General features: G+C 37.2%; 1 protein-coding gene across 5 annotated transcripts in view; it reads left to right on the top strand.

Annotated features, from left to right (window-relative positions):
- The window catches only part of Upf2 (UPF2 regulator of nonsense mediated mRNA decay), a 695,457-nt gene that overhangs the window by 340,721 nt on the left and 337,909 nt on the right, over nt 1-16,827 (top strand). The gene's annotated exons all lie outside the window — the stretch shown is intronic.

A 16,827-nucleotide genomic window follows, 5' to 3' on the forward strand; every position in this document is an offset into this window, starting at 1 on the left:
TCCATTGTCTCACTCCTTGAAAAAGTTGTTCTAGAAACGCTTACATTAACAGTTCCTGTCTGTGACTGCTTTACCTTCTCAGCATTATTCATAATGGTCATAACAGTATAAGGTGCTAAATTTAAAGTCTTTCACAACTCCAAATGCCACTCACCAGATTCCATACAATGAATAACATCCATTGTCACTTCATTAAAGATTTGCGGCTTTTTTTAACATGTGCAGGCACAGATTCACCAGTATGCTTAGAAGGTATGGTTGCACAATTTATTTAAAATAATAAGGCACTAATGAACACAGGAAATTATTAAACTTTAAGGCACAGCTCACAACAAGTGGAGAAGAAAGCAACTGATGTCGACACTAGCGTCAGCTAGGTACCCACTTCCTGTGCTGCATTTACACTTATGCTTTCAAATTTTCTTTTTATATACAGGTGCCTCCATAGCCAGGTGGGAAGGAGCAGCAGTGCGTAGCACACGCTTCTTGATTAGACCGGGGTTCGAGCCCGTCACTACCAAATACGGAGGATGCGGAAAGGTCACCGCATATCCCCGGAGCAATATGGCCTTAGTTGCTAATGCTCCTAAAAACCAAATAACAAACAACAACAACAACATTTTATATTCAGGGTGTTTCAAAAATGATGGTCAATAATTTAAAGGTGAAAAGTGCAAACTAAAATAAGCAAAAAAGTCCCAGTGAACATCGGCTGCAAATGAACCGTTTTCAAGATACAGCCAGGCCTCGCATAGCGCGAGTTCGATTAACGCATTTTTCAGTTACTGCTATTTGAAAAAATTATACCACTTTTCACTTTACACGATGCAGATTTCCAGTTAAACCGATCTTTTTTTATTTATGCGATACTTGAAAAAGATTTGAATCACACGTTAAGCTTTACCACGCGTCGGACGGGCAATAAACAAACATTTGCCTGCTGCCCGCCTCAGTGTGTTCCATCAACCATCGGAAGAAGACGTGTTAAAGTCAATGCAGACTTGCATTTAAAAATTCTAATTTTTAAATGAGCCAGGTGAAAATGTTACCGTGAAGGAGATAACTGTAAAAGAACTAGATGAAATCTTTCGTATCGCAGAGAACCTCAAATAAAAGGTTTATAAAGTTCTCTACGATATTTATTTCGCCAGGGCCCAGAGAAAATTGTTGTCAGCTATCAGAAATTGATTGATGAAAAGAGAAAGTCAACACTGTTCAAATATTTCTGCAACAGTCATTTCTTCATTGTCTATTTTATGTCAGAGGTACCCAAACTTTCTCGGTTCATAGTGCCCTTCGTGTCTCAGTAATTTTTTCACAGTGCACCCAGACTAAAAGAAATACCTAACAGTTCTGTTTTGTAGTTAGGTCCAAACAACTAAGAAATGTTGAAGCTGAACTACCTCAAGTTACTAATTTGTGCATGTCTGACAGATGTCGAGTATCGCTGTGTTTCTGTCGAAAATTTAAAATATTCCGCAGCGCACAGTTTGGGAACCGCTGTTTTGTGCAATAAAAATTTAATTCCATAATTATTATTATTACCTTTTACATTGTATACAGTTGAAAAGTTATTTAAAAGGTATTTTTAAAATTCTTTATGGACATTTCAGAAGGTCAAGGACCAATTATAATTTTTCCTATTGAATATTATATTCGATTAACGTGTTTCCATTTTGCGCGATGCGCTTGCAGGACGAATTAATCACTTTAATCAAGGCCAGCCTGTAATGCACATTTTCTGTGCATTATCTGTGCACAGGATTCATAGCGCAAAAAGCTGTGAATCCTTTGCTAAGGATGGTTTTATTAAACATAAGATAATACATTTTTAATTTTTGGTTTCAACACTACACAATTTTACAGATGTTACAGAATGTTCTTTCTAACACCTTTTCCTTAACATCAGGTGTTATGCTTCTGGGCCTACCTGCTCATACTCCATATGCGAATCACCCACGTTCTGTAAGGCATTGATTTCAAGTCCATTATCGGGGAACACTCTCTAAAAACTTTGTCCCTCAAGTGTTCATTCTCGGTGCCACTCTATTTGCAATTAATCACTTAACTGAACTCATTCCGAAAACAGTGGACTCATCTTTATGCCAATGATCTTACAATCTCCTGCCATTCTCAAAACATGAACTATATTGAGAAACAATTGCAGATATCATTAAATCGGATCCAGATTTGGATGACACGAAATGGTTACAGACTATCCAGCCAGAAATCGACTGCCACTCACTTCTGTACCATACGTAAAATGCATCCTGATCCTGAACTTCAATTAGATAACCATCTTATTCCAGTAGCATATAGTATTCTTATGCTTCGCTTAATTTTTGACAGCAAGTTAAACTATCAAAAACACATTGAACATCTGAACAGCTTGTCAAAAAAAAATTAACATACTCAGAGCCTTATCAACAACAACCTGGGGAGCAGACCATTACACCTTGCTTCACTTACATAGATCCATAATCAGATCTCGACTGGACTATGGCGCGCCTGTCTTTGATTCTGCTTGGGAAAGTGCCTTATCTCGTCTCAACTCTATTCAACATTCAGCTTTTAGAATAGTCGTGGGTGCATTCAGAACATCTCCAGTGCAGAGTCTGTATGTAGAAGTCTATGAAGCTCCTCTGCAGATCAGAAGAAAGATGTTATTACTGAACTACGCAACCAAGATCAAAAGCCAGTCGACCCATCCTAATTGGTCAATATTTAATGATCCGCAACTCACAACCTTTTATAGAAACAAACCACAAGCAACTAGGCCTGCAGGTATTAGGCTAGCAGAAAAGTGGAATATACAACTCAGTAAAATCCACCAAGAACCTATAGATCACGTTCCTCCATGGTCTGTCATCATGCCATCTTGTGAAAATTATTTCCACCAATGGGGAAAACACTCCTTAACAGATATTAACATCCAACAGCTGCACGTTGCACATATACAATGTTATCCTGACTTCGCTAAAATATATACTGATGGATCAAAGTCTGAGAGTGGAACAGGTGCAGTAGTTACACCACTGAATTATATGCCATAAAGCTTGCTCTGGAAAACATTTTCCATCTCTCAATCCAAAAGAGCATAATCTACACAGACTCGCAAAGTGCCCTATTAGCAATACAAAAGATTTTCCCACCTACTCATCCATTACTACAGCTCATCAGATCAGAGTTGTTATTAGAGTTGAACTTCTGTAGACTATAATTTTCATGAAATTTCATGAAGGAAGGTTGTTCCAGGAAAAAAGCAGTTGGATGAATAAACGAGGAAGATGAAAAGTTGATTCTGTGAGTTTGAAGTTGGACAGTAAATGGATGTTGGCTGGTGGCGGCATGTGTTCAGACTGTTTTGAAAGAGAGAGCGGGAATAATAGAAACCAATTCAGAAGAAAAGTGCCTATGGAAGTATCTATAGAAAAGGCATGCAGCAGAAACTGAACTTCTATGAGACAGTGAGTGGAGACTCTGTTAGAGAGGAGTCATTAATTAACCTAACTGCCCTCTTTTGAATGGAATCTAGAAGCCTGAGAGAGGTTTTGGGGGCACCACCCCAGATGTGGGAACAATATTCCATGGCAGGGCGGATTTGCGATTTCTACAGAGTGAAAGCCTTTTGAAGAAAAGTAACGCCAAGAGCGAAAGAGAAAACCAAGTTTTTTAGATGCAGAGGAAGCAGTATTTGTAATGTGCTTGTTCCAAGAGAGATTAGAAGTCAGGGTAATCCCCAAAAGAGATATATCAACTTGCCTAGAAATCAGAGTGTTACCAAAGATAAGCATAGGAGCAGAAGAATGCTTTTTGCGAGATATAAGCTAAGACTGGGTTTTAGAAGGATTGAAATCAGCTAAGTTGTCTTTGCCCCACTGGAGATCAGCATTTAAGGAATTGGTAGCAGATATTCGAGAGTTTAAGCTGATTGAGCAGGGCAAGGTTTCTCAAAATGGAAAGTGGAATGCAATGTGCTATCATCGACAAAACTGTGGATAGGATTTCCAGTCAATGAAAGAAGGTCATTAATATACAAGAGGAAAAGAGTGGAAGAAAGAACTGAACCTTGGGGGACACCAGCATTAGTGAAGAAGTTAGAAGACAGAGAGCCATCTACCATCACCCTCAGTGAGCAACCAGAGAAAACTGGATAACCAATTACAAAAAACAGTTGGCAAACCATAAGATGGAATCTTGTTTAGAAGTCCTTTATGCCAAACACGATCGAAAGCCTTTGAGATGTCAAGAGCAACTGCTTGTGTTTCACCGAACTTTTCCATTGAATTTGTCCATAAATGTGTAACATAAGACAGAATATCACCAGTGGATCTACACTGACGCAATCCGTACTGGCGATTGTTGATCAGACGGAAGGTTTCTAGGAAAATACGAAATATATCTAAGGAACAATGGACACTTCAGTGAGAAACGCATACACATAACAAACTCCTTTAAATTAAACCTGTTCTTCAATTATGGGCCTCCAATTTCTGCACAAACAGACAAGAAGAGATGGTCGTGGCCAGAGCTTGAATAGGTCACACTCACTTGACCCATCTATTCCTGTTATCAGCTAATGACCCTCCACAGTGTATACATTTGCACAGATCACTCATAATAAAACACCTCCTCCTGGAAAGCACCTTGTATAACAGCTGTCATCCAATTTCATTTACTTCTCTCTCTCTCTCAAACTTAGCCATATCTTTCAAAAATTCAAACCTTACAGAATTTTTCTTCTTTCTGAAATGAATAGGTTTATATAACCGTTTCTCCTGGAACCATTTCTAAATGCTTCCATCAAACCAATAAAACTAGTATTAAATACTGTGATATGTGCAATGTGGCCTAAACACAACAACTATCCTACAACCATCTTTCCTCAATTTGAATTTATGCCTTCTCAGAGATTATTCTGAGCAAGAGGAAGAATCCCATCAGCATCGAGCATGCTCAAACTATTCAAGGCTTTATACACCTCTATCAGATCACCTCACAGGTGCCTAGTCTCCAGACACTGTAATTTACAAAATTTAAGCCTTTCTTCGTAAGAGCAACCCTTTGTTCCATTCACTAATCTTGTTGCCCTTCTCTGTACTCATTCCAGCAGCTCTGCATTCTTCTTAAAATGAGGCCTCCAGATCTGCATACAGTACTCATTCCAGCAGCTCTACATTCTTCTTAAAATGAGGCCTCCAGATCTGCATACAGTACTCAGCAAATATTCTTGCACCCTTTCTATTTAAGTGTAACTCATCCCTGTAGAAGCAGTACTTAAGATATTGAATTTCATAAGAAAAACCAGCCTAATATGTAGCATTTCCATTCACTTAATTAATTAATTTGTTGGTTGTTCAGAATATACACTGAGGCTGTTAAAGTTGGGAAGTGTTTGTAACCTGCAATCTTTACTACTATAAATTATAATTACATTGTGTCTTTAAAAAAAATTGCATATTCTTTAATCAGTTTGCATGCCTAGGAGATGAAAAACCCGAGCAATCCTACATCCCTGCTCAACTAACTCAGCCACATCATAGACTATGACTATACCACTGCTTTTCTAATGCAGAGAATAATGCCCTTGAAAAGTCAAAAAAGTACTGAATGAATACTAAAATAATTGCTGGAAAATACATAAGATCAGTTAATAGATATTTTAATTTTTAAGTATTATTTTTCTTGGCATATTTTATATACAAATTTGCCTACTAGTTGAGGGGGGGGGATGATAATTTTAGTGCAATCAGTATGACTGCTTTAAAATTAAACTTTTATTGAATTAAATTTAATTTTTAAAATTAATATTACAGTTAGTTTGACTTCAATAAAATTATTGCCAAATGTTAGAGTATTCCCTCAGTTCAAATGTATCAGATCTCTGTAAAAGGATACTTCTTATAATGTTAATATTAGAGTATTTAGAATTAAAAGCTAGCCTAGGAAGATCCTTTTATATATTTGTTACCTCCTGGCTTTGATATTTAGAGCTATTCTTCTTCATTTGTGATAATTACTCCGTTGAAGTGTAATCATTGGCATCAATGAAAAATGGGAAATCGTGTTAAAACAGAACTGTTTCTCCAGGAGAGAAGCAATAACATTATAATGGTGAATTGTAAAGCATAATTAGTGGTGATTTATCTCTTTTTTGATGTGTAAACATCTTTGGTGGAACCTACTAAATTTTGGACGGTAGTAAAATCAATTTGCCACGATTTTACAACATGGGTCATTTGACGTTATTTCCATTTCATAACAAAAAAAAAAAAAAAAAAAAAAACAGTCAGGAGAGGAGATCATGGGGGGGGGGGGATCTTGGATGTGATTGCGCAAAGGATCATGGAAGGGATCTTGGATGTGATCGTGCAAAGGATCATGGGAGGTGATCTTGGATGTGCTCAGAGCTGGCATAAACCAGCTGGTTGCAGAAAAATGTTTATGATTCAGTGCATACCACTTTAGATGGCTTTGGGCTAACCATTTCCACCTGTGGCAGAAACCCTTTGGAGAAATGATATCTATCAAAATTAAAGTAAAGCATTTAAAGCAAAGGATCATGGGAGGTGATCTTGGATGTGCTCAGAACTGACATAAACCAGCTGGTTGCAGAAAAACATTTATGACTTGAGTCATACCACTCAGGTGGCTTTTGGCTAACCATTCTCACCCATGGCAGAAACCTGTTGGTAACCAGAGAAATAGATATCTTGAGGACAGTAATCTTGGATGTGCTCAGAGCTGGTTTATGCCAGCTTTGATTACATAAATGCATGTTTATGCCAGCATTATATTACATGAACTTCAGCCTTGCCAATTAGCATTAGCATTGACATTAGTTGAGGTATATGATGCAAGAAAACAAGCTTATGTACCAGGGGTGGGCACGCATGAGGTCAATGAGAGCCGCATTCCGGTTTTTCATATATTATAAAGAGCCACACCATAGTTACATAGTATTAAATACACAAATTCAAATTTAATTTAATTTAATTAATATGATTACATATTCTACACAAGCCTTAAGTGCTATGTAAAGTATACATATATAAGAAAATATAATTAAGAGAAAGAAAATACGAAATAATTATTTCAAAATTTTAATAATAAAAATGCATTAATAAAAAGTATAACATTTAACGAAGACCTTTGGTCAAATCTTTGAAATTTGGTGTAAAATTTGTTAAAGCTGTTCGCAGCAATTCAGCGAGATGATGATTGGTCAACTGTGAACGATATTTCGACTTCACGAACTTCATTGTGGAGTACAAAGATTCACAGCAATATGTTGTACCAAAAATTGAAATTAGACGGCAAGCAGCTTTCTTTAAATGTGGATATTTTGATTCTGGCACGAGTTTCCAAAATTCAATTACATTAGTAGATTTGTGCTGCATTTGCAATGCCTGATCCTCTTTCATCTCTAATAACTCCAATTGCCCAGCCGCTTTTTCTACAAATATTATTTCAGAAATTGGAAATCCATCTTCAATAATATCACAAATAAATGGGTTCACAAAATATGCAAATGTAGATTTCAAACTTTTCAAATCTTCAAACCTATGTTCGAAATGTGCTTGCAATTCTTCCAATTTTTCTTTGTATTCGTCTAACTCTTCTTCTTTGATATTAATTATATTTGCTTTTACTCATGGAAAATGATTAAATATTTTGTTCTTAAGATCGTACACAAAAAGTCGAAGTTTAGCTTCAAAACTAAATACAGTTTGTGACAAATCAATAATATTTTTTTCCTTTCCTTGTAAAGCCAAATTAAGTGTTTGCAAATGTTCTATAATGTCTGTAAGGAACATTAAGTCAGAAAGCCAAGTTTCATTTTCTAATTCTGGGTATTTTTTACCTTTTTCTTTTGTAAATGTTATGATAGGATTTAGGAGTTCCACAAAACGCCCCAAAACATTGTAAGTTGACAGCCATCTTACAACACACCATAGGTATGTTGTAAGATGGCCCAAAACATTGTAAGTTGACAGCCATCTTACAACACACCATAGGGATAAATCACTGGGCAATTCATCTGTTTCGTCATTCCCTCGCAACTCTTCTAAAAAGTTCTTAAATTGACGATGTGTTTTGGCATTTGTTCTAATTAAATTCAAAATCTGCAAAACAATCTTCCACACATTTTCGTATTTGAAGTACTTCGCTATGAGATGCTCGCGGTGAATTATGCAGTGAAGAGGTAAGAAACGTGGAATTTTAGGATCGCTGTTTAAAAGACCAATGAGACCTTGGTTTTTCCCTACCATTGCAGGCGCTCCGTCAGTCGCAACACTTACAAGTTTATCACGAGGCAATTGAAACCTATTCATTACTTCATCAAGCGCATTTCTAACATCAATACCGCGAGTTGTTTCGATAAGAGCTACTAGGTCTAACATTTCTTCCTTCACATTTACGTCTGCAGATACATAGCGGACAAAAACGGCCAATTGTGGAACATCCTGAATGTCTGTAGACTCGTCGAGAGCTAAACTAAATGCTGTACAATTTTTCAAATCACACATCAAACTATTTTCAACATTTTTACTAATTGCACCAATACGACGCTCAGTTGTACGGCGTGACATAGGAACCTGTGCGATCAATTTATGCAGTTTTGTATTATCTGGATCCAAAACTTTAACCACTTCTTCCAAGTTTCTTTTAATAAATTCTCCTTCTCCATATGGACGTTTGGCACGAGCAATATTCCAAGCTATCAAAAAACTAGCTTCGTTTGCTCTGTCATCTTCGCGACTAAAAGAAGACAAGAGTCCTTGTTGCTTATGAAGACCAGATTGCAAGGACTTAAGTTTCTCTGTTCGCAATTTTGAATTTAATGGATATTGAGTTGAAAAGTGGGGATGACTTACTTCGTAATGTCGACGTAAATTGCTTACTTTGTAGTTTGCAATTGTAACTTTACAAATAAGACACAACGACTTTCCATTATTGTCAATAAAAGCAAAATTTTCTACCCACTCTTCTTGAAAGATTCTATTTTCTTGTTCGTATTTTCGTTTTTTGATATTTTCTGAGGTCATGTTATCAAAAAATTTAAATAACTTTAATTCCAAAGTCTGAAATTGAAACAAAATAATTAAATTAATTTACGGCGCGGAAAAATTACACTCGTAACTTTTTACGCACAAGTCCACTGATGGCGCCAGCAGTGTAAATGCGCACGGATTTATTTATAATCAAAATAAAAATAGCAAGATATCTAGACAAAAAAAAAATAAACACAACATAAAATCCGTATAACAAAATATTAGTTACTTAGTTATATTTTTATAATTTAACAAGATTCACTGAAAAAAATTTTTTAAATAATAAAAAAAAACCGATTTAAATTTTCAATGGGAGCTGCACTTAACTCAACGAAGAGCCGCATTTGCCCACCGTTGCAATATACTGAAGACCAATTTTAACTTTCCTAAAGTCTCTATTTGTGATTAATCTTTCAGATAAACCAACAATTCTTCATAAATATAGAAACTATATTCAATTATCTATCCTTAAAACATATTCAAAAGTTTCTTATATAATTCAATTATCTGTCCTTAAAACATAATCAAAGTTGCTCATATATCTCAATTATCTATCATTAAAACATATTCAAAACTTCTCATATAAACCTTACTACCCTTCTAACACATTATAATCATTTGAACAACAATTTAATCTATTACTCATCCTTCGTTTCCCTTACATTTTACAATAACCTTTTTTAATTACTTAAACTCTGTTAGTATATATAATTTACTTCAGAGATAATTTATCTATCATTTTACTTCTAGTGCTACCCCTTTTTTTTAATCAATTACTATACTGTTTCACTAACAGTCCTTGTTAACTTACAGTACTTACTATATTTCTCACCTACTTCTATCTTTTTTTTTCGGCGCCTCCGTAGCCAGGTGGGCAGGAGCAGCAGTGCGTAGCACACGCTTCTTGATTAGACCGGGGTTCGAGCCCGTGACCACCAAATACGGAGGATGCGGAAAGGTCAGGGAATGACCACCGCATATCCCCGGAGCAATATGGCCTTAGTTGCTAATGCTCCTAAAAATCCAAATAACAAACTATCTTTTTTCTTTCCTTTCCGGGGAGGTTTCAATCTTCCATTTTTGGCTCTCTGAGGATCTCCTTCATCTGCCTCACCTGAATCTGCTACAGATAATTTTCAGGAACTCTTGGCTGCATGGGACTGGCGTCCTTTCTCCACCTTATTCGGGCTACCTTCCATTCGCTGCTTCCTTCCTTCTCATTGAGCTACTAATTTTTCGGCTTCGCTCCTTCCCTCTCCACCTTATTAAAACTTATTCACAAAAAGAAAATTCACAGGGCATCTCACACTAACTCCTTCTCTACTCCACTTTTTACAGCTCATCCACAAGGACATAGCTCATAGGGTGCCACCCTCGCTTCTTCGCTCCACTTATTAAGAACTTCTTATTAAATTAAGAAATATTTCACAGCGCTGGTTGCATTCGGGTCACTACCCTTGCCTTTCTTCTGATGTGGATTAGACTATAGCATACGACCACTGCTCTTGCCTTCCAATGACGGACAGGCTTATTCTCCTTACACTCCATAATTTCTAACACGACAGAAACTCAACTGTCCATGTTACTCACTCATTATTACTTACACCGATAAATAAGCTCAACTGTCCTTCCTTACTCATTTTAACAAACACCAATCAGAATCTCAACTTTGTCTTCCCCTAACTCATTTCCAAAAACACCCACATAAACTCAACTCAGGGTTCTGTTCCTAACTCACATTTTCTAACACGACAAAAAAACTTCAACTGTGTCTCCCCTAACTCATTTCCATAAACTCCCACATAAACTCAACTCAGGGTTCTGCACCTCTCTCCCCCTGTTCACTCACTTTTTTTTATCTGAATTACGTGCCGCCCCTATGTGTCAAGACCCGCTTGTTCTGAGTCTTAACCAATCTTTCTCATTTTATCAACTTTCACTCAGTCCCTATTTTCTCATGTTATCTTTTCCCAAGCTGTCACCTTATTGCTCGATCTAACTTCTTATTTTAAGAAATATGTAAAATTTCTCAGGCTGTCTGTACCTTTGAAGTCAGCCGCTTATAGTTATACTTTAGCAGACTTATTTCACACGATCTACAAAACTTGCCATCACTGACAGCCAGACGCCAGTCTTCACTCTAATTGCAGCATTTGTCCCGTATTTACTTCCTGTCTCTATTCCAGATGTCACCGATCAAAGAAATGTCCCAACAGTACCATGTTCCACCGCACATTGTTTTCCAGAGTTAACACCAATTACCAACAGCCGTTGCTACCAGTTTCCATTGTTTTGGTTTGTCCCTGTGTGCTGGGAACGGAAGTACACCCCTATTGCCTTTCAGCTTACCGCTCCCATTCTATAAACGTTGTCTAATTTAATCCCTTGCGAGTGACCTTAGTAATATTCTTGACTTGTAAGGATTCGTTCCCCCATATTGCTATATTATAAGTTTTACTTTAAATTAATCTCACTTTTCTATAAAATATTATACTTGTAAGATTTTACATCTTACAGTACAGAGAGAGGAGAAAGATCCGAAGAAAGTGGAAGTGTATCGCGTTCTCATCAAATCGGACAGTGACCATTTAAAGTCCAGTGAAGCCGTAAAACAGATTGTTTTACAGGCTGTTAAACGAGTTCTCAAAAATGTCAATGTGCAACGAATGAGGACCATAAAGGATAACGTAGTCGTGCTGGAGGTGGCCAGCAAAGAAGCTCAAAGAGTACGGACTGTTGGTGCGGAAAAATTACACTCGTAACTTTTTACGCACAAGTCCACTGATGGCGCCAGCAGTGTAAATGCGCACGGATTTATTTATAATCAAAATAAAAATAGCAAGATATCTAGACAAAAAAAAAAAAATAAACACAACATAAAATCCGTATAACAAAATATTAGTTACTTAGTTATATTTTTATAATTTAACAAGATTCACTGAAAAAATTTCTGAAATAATAAAAAAAAACGGATTTAAATTTTCAATGGAGCCGCACTTAACTCAACGAAGAGCCGCATTTGCCCACCGTTGTTATATACCATCAGCCAAAAAAAAAAAAAAAAAAACTTTCCATTTTGCCCGTCGGTCACTCCAAATGTTTGTCAGCCTTAAATTTTTTCAGCTATCAACTTCCACAACAACAGATGGAAGTCTTCCAGAAATCAGTTACCCATTGGCTAAAGACAAACTTCTGCACATCTATTCTACAAATGTCTTTCCTCACTTTAAATCTATGCCCCCTCAGGTTCGTAATCTGAGCAAGCGGAAGTATCCCATCAACGTTGAGCCTGCACAACCCATTCAAGGCCTTATACACCTCAATCAGATCACCTCACAGGTGCCTACTCTCCAGACGCTGCAACTTACACAACTTAAGCCTTTCTTCGTAAGTGCAACCCTTTGTTCCTCTTACCAATCTTGTTGCCCTTCTCTGTACTCGTTCTAGCAACTCTACATCCTTCCTAAAATGAGGCCTCCAGACCTGTATACAGTACTCAAGGTGTGGCCTGACAATTGCCTTATACAAAGGGATAATCAACCCCTTGTCTCTGCTATCAAATTTCCTATATATCATTGACAAAACTCCATGATCTGCTCTGGCAGCCTGTTTGCACTGCTCAGAGAACTTCATATTTGACTGCACAATTACCCCCAAGTCTTTTTCATTCTCCACCTCCCTGAGTATAGTACCACACAGTTGGTACGTTTCTCTTGGGTTACTGCTACCTATATACAGTACTTTGCATTTGTCAATGTTAAACTTCAGTTGCCACTTCTCAGCCCATCTGCCTAACTTTTCTAGATCCTGTTGCAGTAGCATACTATCTTTACTGTTATTAACAACCCTGCCAACTTTTGTATCATTTGCAAACTTGGGCATTAAGCCTGATATACCTTCATCGATATCATTGATAAATACACAAAACAACAAAGGACCCAGCATCGAACCCTGGGGGACTTCACTAATAACATTAGTCCACGTAGAGCAATGTCCGTTTATTACGACTCTCTGCCATCTCCCACTCAACCATCCCTTTATCCATTGTAGCAACTGGCGCCTCCGTAGCCAGGTGGGCAGGAGCAGCTGTGCGTAGCACACGCTTCTTGATTAGACCTGGGTTCGAGCCCGTGCCCACCAAATACAGAGGATGCGGAAAGGTCAGGGAATGACCACTGCATACCCCCAGAGCAATACGGCCTTAGTTGCTAATGGTCCTAAAAAAAAAAAAAAAACACACACCCAAACCAATTGCAGCAACTTGCCCTTAATGCCATACCACTCCAACTTGTACAACAGTCTTCCATGTGCAACAGCATCAAAAGTTTTCCTGAAATCGAAATATATGATATCAAAATTATTTTTTGCATCCATTTCCTTTGTGATCACATCGTAGTAACCAATCAAATTGGTCAGACAAGACTTCCCCTAAACAAACCCATGTTGTGTCTGAACTATTTCTGCAGTCTTGTCTAGGTGATCCTATATCACCTCTTTAACCAGTGACTTCATTATTTTCCCCAGAACAGAAGTTAAACTAACAGGTCTATAATTATTTGTGTCACCCTTTGTGAATTGGAGATACATTTGCATATCTCCAGTCCATGGGGACCTCCCCCTGACCTTAAGGATGCTCTTATAATTATGGCTGGCGCCTCCGTAGCCAGGTGCGAAGGAGCAGCAGTGCATAGCACACGCTTCTTGATTATACCTGGGTTCGAGCCCGTCACCACCAAATACGGAGGATGCGGAAAGGTCAGGGAATGACCACCGCATATCATGAAACAATATGGCCTTAGTTGCTAATGCTCCTAAAAACCAAATAACAAACAAACAAACAAACATAATTATGGCTAGGGGTTTGCTAACTACCCTCGCTACCTCCTTCAGTATAACTGGATAGATTCCATCCACTCCAGGTGCCTTTTTTGTTTAACAGTTTCTCCTCCACTTTGCTCTCAGTTATTACAAAATCAATTAGCTCCCTGTTAGAGTTTGATAAATTTCTGGCATTCCCCTCCTTGAAAAACTCCTTATGTTTAAATGTAGATGCAAAATACCCATTCAGTTTATTAGCTACTCGAGCAGGATCATCAATAGTCAAACCATTTATGTTAAGTGGACCAATCTGATTCATCCCCTTCCTTCTAGAGTTTACATAAGTATAGAACTCTTTGCTGTTTTTCTTTGCATCCTTTGCCAGAGATTTCTTGTAATCTGCCTTTGCCTGCCTAACCTCCTTTGTGACTTGATTACGGACTAGCTTATATCTGCCGTAGGCTTCTGTGTCGCCTGATAATTTTTTTGCATCTCGCGCATTTCTCTTCTCTGCTACAAGCCTCTTTAATTCATCTGACATCCATTCAGGCCTGAACCTTGAACAGTATTTCTTAGTTGGTGTGAAAACCCTAGTAGCCTCCAAGATTAATTCCCTGAAGGCTTCTCATTTAGAATTCACCACTGGTAACATCATCAGTTGATCTCACTGTACAGGCAGTTCTCGCTTTACTAGTTCTCGGGTTCACAAGTTTTTTTTTTTTCCCCAAGTATCAAGTATCAACGAAATCGAAAATATGGCGATTAATTGCAAAATATTAATGTTACATTCATAAATACCGCATTTCAAACCACGCGCATAGCTATACAATACAGTGTGCACCGCATTACGATATTACTTCATTACCACCGTATCGCGAAAATATCATAATGTTAACCCTCTATACACATTGTTTTTTTTTTTTTTTTTTTTTTTGGTAATTCATTTCACAACCTCGGAATTAAAATTTTCGCTATATAACTCTCTAAAAGGTTGTTTTTATATTGTAAATTGTATTAGTTACCAATTCAAATCACTAAAATGCACTACACTTTCATCGTTGTCTTATGTTCTGATATAAGAACCAATTTTGAACATCTTGGTGACATTTTTCTAAAGCACATTTCTGGAGGTCACGACCATAAAACAATAAAAACAAAATTTAAAAAGCCCAATAAAAACGGTTTATTGGGCTTTTCTGTTACTGCAAGCAATTATAAACAGGTAGTAAACTTGATGTTATTGCATTTTTGAAATTACCGATAGCTAGTTGTGTGGATTTTTATGTTATTATGGTGAAATGTGTTTCCCCTTTACTGAAAGCTTCAATCATATAAAAAACATAAATAAATTTTCAGAATCTCTCTTCATTCCTTTTTTTTTTTAAGCTTCGTAAACTTGTTACTCCGCGCAAATCATGTTAGTTGCAATTTGTGCGTTCTGTTAAAAAATTTTTATTCATCTATTGAAATTTATAAATAAAATAGAAGATTATCTTGAAAGCAAACGTCTCTTGAAGCATTTCTGAAGAAGACGACTCCTCGTGCAACAAACCAACGAGGGCTGAGCCAATAATGAGTGATCAACGAGTGTGCATTTAGTCGATGATGAAGAATAAACATTCTTTAACATTTGTAAGTCATAAATAATTTCTCTATTATTATAATTTGCTTCATTTTACAGGCTACGTTTTCATTTCTTTGGATAAATTAATTATTATTTAAACATAAAATAATTAACTAACTAATTTTATTGTTGATAACATAACCCCTATTTTTAACATTACGTCTATGGGAAATAAATTCCCGCTTTACAAGCACGCTCTAGGAACAAATTAACTTGTAAAGTCGATCTACTTGTATAGAATTTAAAAACTGTCTGAGACCACTGTAGTTACCTTTACTAAAGCAAAAACCCTTCCCTTTAACCTTGATAGTAGTTACGTCTTTAAGTAAATCCCACATCAGTACACTGTGATCACTGTCACCTAGTGGTTCCTTTATCTGCAAATTCTTAATGAATGAATAATCACTGCCGATAATCAGGTCAAGAGTATTAATCCTTCTGGTTGCCTCTCAAACATGTTGCTGTAGAAAACAATCCTCCAATAAATCAACAAAAGCCTTGCTAGCATGCAATTGACCGCTCCACAAGTTCCAGTCTATATCTGGAAAGTTAAAATCCCCATTAGAAGATAGTCTGATTTACTGGCCCACCTCTGTTTCTCTGCACAACTGTTCATTATACTCATCAGAGTCATTAGGCCTATAACAAACTACTGCTCTCATTTTCCCTTTCCCAGTGTTTATGTCACACCAAACAGACTCAATATTACACTGTCCACCCATGTCAACTGGATGCACTTCCTTAGATTTTGTGTTTCTTAACTAACAGCATAACCCCTTCTCCCTTCCTACCTACTATCCCTTCTGTACACATTGTACTCCCCAAATTCCAATTCTGCACTGCTTATATCTGTGTGACACCACATCTCTGATATCCCAACATTATCTGCCTTTGATGCCTTGATCAGCACTTCATCAGTTGAAGTGCATGTAATGTTGGCATTACAGTACCCATCTGTATTCCTGAAGTAGTTGTATATTTCCATCAAGGGGTGAATCATTAACTTTTTTCTGTACCGAGCCGTACCAGTCAAGAATATTTGAATCAGTTTGCAATTGGGAGATAACAGACTTCAAATTACATGTATGAGTTGAATCTTTTGCTTGTTATTAAGTTTCAGAAGTCCTCATTGGTCATCAAGTTTTTGCATATCTTTGCAATTGCACTGAGTCGGTTGATCATGGGGAGCTTTAGATCCTTGTTCATCTCGCTGTTTGGATGATTGTAAAAGTTTTCGAAAGGGGTCTTCTTCTCGAAGTCAAATTAAAAGGCTATGCAGGTCGTGACCGCATTCTTTGTCAGGGTCAACGTCATTTTTGTCTTGACACA

Source organism: Mastigoproctus giganteus, chromosome 13, assembly GCF_048544385.1.
Source record: "Mastigoproctus giganteus isolate SK-2022 chromosome 13, ASM4854438v1, whole genome shotgun sequence".
Taxonomy (NCBI): Eukaryota; Metazoa; Arthropoda; class Arachnida; order Uropygi; family Thelyphonidae; genus Mastigoproctus; species Mastigoproctus giganteus.